Source organism: Odocoileus virginianus, chromosome 12, assembly GCF_023699985.2.
Source record: "Odocoileus virginianus isolate 20LAN1187 ecotype Illinois chromosome 12, Ovbor_1.2, whole genome shotgun sequence".
NCBI lineage: Eukaryota > Metazoa > Chordata > Mammalia > Artiodactyla > Cervidae > Odocoileus > Odocoileus virginianus.
This window is the reverse complement of record NC_069685.1, coordinates 12406545-12414380: the sequence shown is the minus strand read 5'-3', so window position 1 is coordinate 12414380 and position 7836 is coordinate 12406545.

Here is a 7836-nt window from a genome sequence, read left to right as displayed (position 1 = left end):
TCACTCTCCTCTTTTACTTTCATCAAGAGGCTCAACTACACGTCAATAAAATTAAAAAAAAAAAAAACTTGCTCAAGTTCACATAATTATCAATGACAAAACCAAGATCATGGTTCATTCAGACTGAATATATGGTGGATACAGAAACAATTCATTTAAACTTGAAACATAATTTGCTGTGTCGACTGAAAAAAAAAATGCACAGCCTAAAAGTTGGGAATTATGTTTTATTCTGCAGACTTCCTGAGGACTATAGCCCAGGATGGCAGCCTCTCAGATAGCTCTGAGGGACTGTTTCATAGAGGTAAGGTAGGAGTCACGGCATATAGAAGTTTTTGCAACAAAGACCAGATAGTTGGAACTTCAAACGGTACTGTTAATTAAAGAGAACTAGACATCTCAAGTTAAGTAATTTAGTGCTTTTCTATCCATTGGAAGATGCAAGAGGCTGGGCTCACTGACATTATCCCTTTGATAAGCATCTTGACTATCTAGGGCCAGTATCCTGTTTTGTTTTTTTTCCATCCTGAATCCCCCTCAGGGTGTACTGACAGGGGCTGGTACAGTGGCTGATGGCTTTATGGTCACAATATCCTTTGTTTACTGAAGCAGCGGTTGACGTTTTTTGTCCACACCTGCTTAGCCCGAATTGATACCTTTTGAATCTTTGTAAAATATTCATACCTTTTCTCTCTTTGATAATCTCTGATTATGATAAACTTTAGATGTATTTCACAATTCTTCTTTCTGTAGTTATAGCTTAACCACAATTGACAGCATTTAACCTTTTATTCATTGAGTTTGTAGTTAGTCTAGTCGAGGTTTGAAAGATGTGGGGGCTGATCAAGGGAAAGGATGACCAAGACAGACAGCAACACACACGTTTTACTGGATAGTGTTTGAATGAGGATCCAAGAGAGGGGACACCTACTGAAGCACGTGACCATCCAGAGGCTGACCACAAGGGGCCATCAGCTGGAAGAAGAAGGGTAGTTAGGAAAGGGGACTCCCAGGGGAGGGAGGGATGAAGGAAGGAGCTTACATGGAGCCTCTGGTGAGACAGCTTCAAGGGCAGCATCAGCTTTGGGTCTTTTTATTGCAAGGCTCCGACTTATCAATAGGTAACAACAGTAGGGTGATGTTTTAGAGGTATATGTAAAGTAAGTAGGCACTGAGTTGCTAACATTTGAATTGTTTAGGCCATTTTAAAAATAATTGGGGACTTGCCTGCTAGTACAGTGGGTAAGAATCCACCTGCTAATGTAGGAGACATGGGTTTGATCCCTGGTCTGCAAGATTCAACATGCCGCAGAGAAACTAAGTCCATGTGCCACAACTACTGAAGTCTGTGCTCTGCAACAAGATAAGTCACCACAATGAGAAACCCACTCACCACAACAAAGAGCAGCCCCCACTTGCTGCAACTAGAGAAAGCCCATGCACAGCAAACGAAGACCCAGCGCAACTAAGAATAAATAGAGAAAACAATTTTTTAAATAATTGGAAGTGTAAGAATTTGAGTTTGGTGCCAATGGGCTTTTATTTTTTTTTTTTAAAGACGTTTAATGAATTAATTTACTTGACTGAGCCAGGTCTTAGTTGTGGCATGCAGGATCTTTAATTGCAGCATGCAAACTCCTAGTTGCTGCCTGCGGGATCTAGTTCCCTAACCAGGGATGGAACCCAGATCCCCTGCATTGGGAGCGCAGAGTCCTGCCAATGGGCTTTTGAGCTAATGGAGCTCAGCGGGCAGGGAAGAAATAAAGAACCTGGGGGCCAGTTTGCAGAGGCCATCTTTGCTTTGTTTATGTAACAATCTATCCCAAGGCACCAGAAGCTCTTACTTGTTCTGGGAACAGAGAATAGCTTCTTTTGATCATAGAAAGTATCTGATCCATCTAAACTAACAGTTTATGAGTTCAATGATATTACCTATGGCTTTATTTACCTATACTTGTATAGAGAAAAAATATTATTTGTGCTAAGTAAAAGTAGGTGACTCTACCTTCAAATATAGTTGTATTTTGAATTTGAATTTCTTATGATTACAAAGGACTTCCCTGGTGGCTCAAATGGTAAAGAATCTGCCTGCAGTGCAGGAGACCCAGGTTCGATCCCTGGGGTAAGATCCTCTGGAGAAGCAAATGGCAACCCACTCCAGTATTCTTGCCTGGAGAATTCCATGGACAGAGGAGCCTGGTGGGCTACAATCCATAGGTTTGCAAAAAGTTGAGCACTACTGAGCTTTCTTTCACTTTCTTTCATGATTACAAATTTTGGTATCACTTTGTAACATATTCAAACATTTCTGCCTCCTGCTAGAACTGCCTAAGGATTTATTTATGCTTAATTGCTTCTTATCCATATATATAAACTACATACACATGGATGAGCAGTCCAATGAAACCCTAAACTCCCCCTCCATCTTGTAGATGCATGTGTATTTATCTTTAGTTTGTAAGGCAGTTCTTATTCTGATATGTTACTAGCTTTACTGTAACTCAAAATATTTGCAACTGGAGTATACATTGACTGCAGGTTTTTTCCTGTCTTACCTCTTGGCCTTGGCATTGCTGGCAGCTCCAGCCAGCCTCCTCTGCTCAAGTTCATTAAGAAGTATACACCTTAAAATATTCAATTTATCATAGGTCAATTATATCTATGATTGATCAGCACCGGCACCATTCTTTGCCCTCAAACTCCAGGGGACATATGACAAGCCTTCCTAAGAATTCTTAGTCTCTATACGTTGTATTGCAGCCCTGGGTCTACGCAACTGCATTGCTATCTGCTCTCAAGATTTCCATGAAGGGAAATCTCAACAGAATCCCTAGGCTCTTAGTGGATGCTGGATGTTGGATGAGCTTAGTGATGTTGAACTAGACAGTTCCTTATTAGTGGCGAGCACCTTGTTTAGTACAACAGATCTTAATTGCGCCCTTTTCTGGGCTTCTCTGGTGGCTCAGTAGTAAAGAATCCACTTGCCAATGCAGGAGATACGAATTTAATCCCTGACCAGGGAAGAGCCCACATGTCTCAGAGCAACTAAGCCCGTATCACACAACTACTGAGCCTGTACTCTGAAGCCCACATGCCGCAACTACTGAAGCCCAAGCTCCTAGAGCCCGCGCTCCACGGCCAGAGAAGTCACCGCAACGAGAAGCCTGCACAGCTCGAGAGGAGCCGCTCACCACTGCAACGAGAGGAAAGCCCACCCAGCAACAAAGACTCAGCACGGCCAAAAGACAAACAAATAAACTACAAGAAATGGTGACTCCACTTCCTGTGTATAACCATACACATATGTTCAGTGAAAGCCATCAATCGCAAAGTTGTTTGTCTTGCATTGTCTACATTTTTAAGCGGCTTTATTCAGATATAATTGACCTATGGTAAATTGCATATTTTAAGGTGCATACTTTGGTAAGTTTTAAACATTTTTTTATTTTATATTGCAGTACAGTGGATTTACAATCTTGTATTAGTTTCAGATGTACAGCAAAGTAATTCAGTTATCCATATACATGAATCTTTTTTTTTCAAATTCTTTTCCCATTTAGGTTTTACAGAATATTGAGCTGAGTTCCCTGTGCTATACAGTAGGTCCTTGTTGGTCATAAGCTTTGATAAATTTTATACCTATGAACTTATCACCACAATCAAGACAATGAAAATATCCATCACCTTCAAATGTTTCCCTGTATTCCATGATAATATTTCTCTTGCCTCTCTCTCCCACTCAATCACTGATCGGCTTTATGTCACTAGAGATTAGTTTATATTTTCTAGGGCTTTAAGAAAATAAAAACTTTTAATGTATTCTCTTTTTGTCTGGCTTCTTTCACTTAGCATTTTATTCATCTGTGTTGTTGACTGTATCAGTAAATCATTCCTTTCTATTATTGAGTAGTATTGTTGTAGAGATACGGTACATTTTGTTTATCCATTCACTTCTTGATGGACATTTGGATTGCTTCCAGTTTTAGGTTATTAAAAAAATCTTCTATGAACATCTGCCTTTGTTTGAACATGTGTTTTCATTTCTTTTGGGTAAACACTCAAGGGTGGAATGATTGGATCACAGGGCAGGTGTATGTTTAACTTTATAAGGAACTGTCAAATTGTTTTCCAAAGTGACTGTACCATTTTACATTCCATCAGAAGTCTATGAGAGTTTCAATTTTTGATGATTTTTGGCCCACACTTTGCATGGTCAGTCTTTTTAATTTTAATCATTCTAGTAGGTATGTGGTAGTATCTCCTTAGTAGTTTTAATTTCCTTTTCCCTAATGACTAATGCTGTTGAGCATCTTTTCATATGCTTGTTTGCCATCCATATCTGTTCAAATCTTTTGCTCATTAAAAAAAATTTAGTACTTGTTTTTCAAAAATAAAAAGAAATAAAATAATATTGGTTAGAAGACTATTCCCTGAAGCAAAAAAGTAGATATCTGTGAATATCAGGATCAAAGGAAAATTTTAAAGTTATGCACTTCTGAAATTTTTTTTTTGTGGTGAACATGTATTACTTATTAGGAAAAATGATTTATCTTTCTTTCTTTTGCAAATGTACATTTAAGATAGTCTTTATAGATTTGATCATTTGGTGAAGAGGATCCAGAGAATCACCTTGGAAAAATAATGAGAACTGAGTTATATACAGCTGCTGTTACCTCCTCTCAGATAGCATTATAATGAACAGAGCATCTGGGAACAGCTGGTGGAAGAAGGGTATCTCTAGAGATAGTGCTAGAAAGGAAGTGCTTTGATTAGTCTTTGTTTTGTTCTGCAAGCATGGGGGTATTGGGAAAGAGACTGAGCTAAGCCCCTAGGAAGACAGGTGAGTTCTGGAGAAAGATGTGTGCTCAGAAGTTCTGTCGCGTCTGACTTTTTGGGAGGATGAGCAGTCTGCCCCGGGGAAGAACTTTGGGAAGAGATGTCAAAGGAGGGGTATTTAGGTGAAATTGTCCTGTGCAAGGGTGATATAACCTTCTTCTTCATCTGTCCAGGAAAACATCTTGCAAACCAACATTATTCATTAATGCTTTCTGGAGCTCAACTTACATTTTCCGAGGAGTCTACAGGTTGATACAGAAAGAGAGCCGGGGTGGACCAAGGAGTGACTTTATGACATTCAGCTCACAAAACAGACTGAGAAGAGGAAAAGTCCAAGAAAGAGAAATGATGAACAAGTACAAACTAAGTCTTTTCTAAGATTTATTTATTTTATTTTTGGCCGCACCGGATCTTCATTGTTGTGCACGGGCTTTCTCTAGTTGCAGCAGGTGGGGCCTACTCCTCGTTGTGGGGCACAGGCTTCTCATTGCAGGTGGCTCCCCTTGTTGCGGAGCATGGGCTCTAGGGCCCGAGGGCTTCAGTCGTTACTGAAGCTCTGGAGTAACTATTGAGCACAGGCTCAATAGATGGGATGCACAGGCTGAGCTGCTCTGGGGCAGGTGGGATCTTCCCAGACCAGGGATCAAAACGCTGTCACCTGAACTGGCACGTGGACTCTCCACCACTAGACCACCAGGAAAGCCCCACACATTTAGTCTTAAATCACTTAAAATAACTTTTAAAAATTGTACAGATAATTTTTAAGAGCAATTTTGGTTGCTCTCAACAAAACTGAGAAGGAGGCACAGAGGTTTTCTACACACCCCTCTCGTCACCCAGGCATGGCTTTCCCCTTTATCCACAGCGGTCACCAGAACGGTATAGATTTTTACCAAAGATGAACCCACATTGACACATCATTGTCACCCAAATGTTATCATTTACTTTAGGGTTCACTCTTGGTATTGTCCTTTCTATGCTGCTGCTGCTGCAAAGTTGCTTCAGTCGTGTCCGACTCTGTGCGACCCCATAGACGGCAGCCCACCAGGCTCCCCCGTCCCTGGGATTCTCCAGGCAAGAACACTGGAGTGGGTTGCCATTTCCTTCTCCAATGCGTGAAAGTGAAAAGGGAAAGTGAAGTCGCTCAGTCGTGTCTGACTCTTAGCGACCCCATGGACTGCAGCCTACCAGGCTCCTCCGTCCATGGGATTTTCCAGGCAAGAGTACTGGAGTGGGGCGCCATTGCCTTCTCCCGTCCTTTCTATGAGTTTGGACAAATGTATAATGAAATGTACCTATCATTATAACACCATATACGGAATTTCACTGCCTTAAAAACTTCTCTGCTCTGCCTATTCATCTCTTCCGTCTACCCTGGAGACCACTAATAATTTCAGTTGTCTCCATAGCTTTGCCTTTTCCAGAGTGTCCTGTACTTGTAATCATGCAGTATGTAGTCTTTTAGGACTGGCTTCTTTCCCTTAGGAATATGCATTTACAGTCCTCATGTTGCTTCATGGCTTGATAGCTAATTTCTTTTTAGCACAGAAAAATATTCCATTTCCTGGGTGTACCACAGTTTGTTTATCCATTCACCTGTTGAAGGACATCTTGGTTGTTTTCAAGTTTTGGCAATTATAAATAAAGCTGCTATAAACATCCATATACAAGTGTTTTATAGACATAAAATTTCAGCTCTTTTGAGTAAATACCGGGGAACATGATTGCTGGATCTTAAGAGTATGTTTAGTTTTGTATGAAGCTGCCAAACTGTGTCCCTAAATAACTCTACCATTTTACTTTCTTACCAGCATTGTATGAATGTCTCAATTGGTCCACATTCTTGCCAGCATTTGGTGTTATCAATGTTCTGAATTTTGGCCATTCTAATGAGCTTGTAGTGGTATTTCATTGTTGTTTTAAATTGCATTTCCCTGGTGAAATACAATGTAGAGGATCTTTTCATATGCTTATTTACCATCTGTTTATCTTCTTTGGTGAAGTGTCTGTGAAAATCTTTGGGTCATTTTTAAATTGGTTCTCTTCCTACTACTGAGTTTTAAGAATTCTTCGTATGTTTTAGTGGTCCAGTGATTAAGACTCCAGCACTCCTAATGCAGGGAGCACAGGTTTAATCCCTGGTCAGGGAACTAAGATCCTGCATGCTGCCTGGTGCAGCCAAAAAAAAACCCATGAATCTTTGTGTATTTTGGATGTGTGTGTGTTAGTCAGTCGTGTCTGACTCTTTACTACCCCATGGACTATAGCCCACCAGGCTCCTCTGTCCATGGAATTCTTCAGGCAACAATATTGGACTGGGTAGCCATTCCCTTCTCCAGGGGATCTTCCCAACCCAGGGATCAAACTTGGGTCTCCCACACTGCAGGTGGATTCTTTGCCATCTGAGCCACGATGGAAGCCCATATTTTGGATTACAGTCCTTTATCAGATGCCTTTCAAATATTTTCTTCCAGTCTTCCATTCTGTGACTTGTCTTCTCGTTTCCTTGACATTGTCTTCTGCAGAGCAAAAGTTTTAAATTTTAATGAAGTTCAATTTATTAATTATTTCCTTCATGAATCAGGTCTTTAGTCGTGAATCTCACTTGAAAAAAAAAAAAAAAAACAGAACACCCCATTTAGAAACTCATGCTCCCAATACAGGGAACCGGGGTTTGATCCCTGGTCAGGGAACTAGATTCCACACACAGAAACTAAGATTAGGAACAGCCAAATAAACAAATTATTTAAAGAAACAAAGTCCTCTTGATTAGGTAAAGTGAAAGAAGAGAGGCAGCATGCATCCATCAGAGTTCTAACAGAAAACACAGTCATGAAGTCACTGAAAACATTACAGTGAAGACACTACTTCCTGAGATGTGGTCAGGATTACCGGAAATAGGAGTTGATGACTGAGTTTCCGGAAGCAGTTGCCAGTAATAGACCCAGAGGGGCTGCGGCAAGGGGCAGCTCCTAGATGCTGAAGGACAGAGGCTGCTGG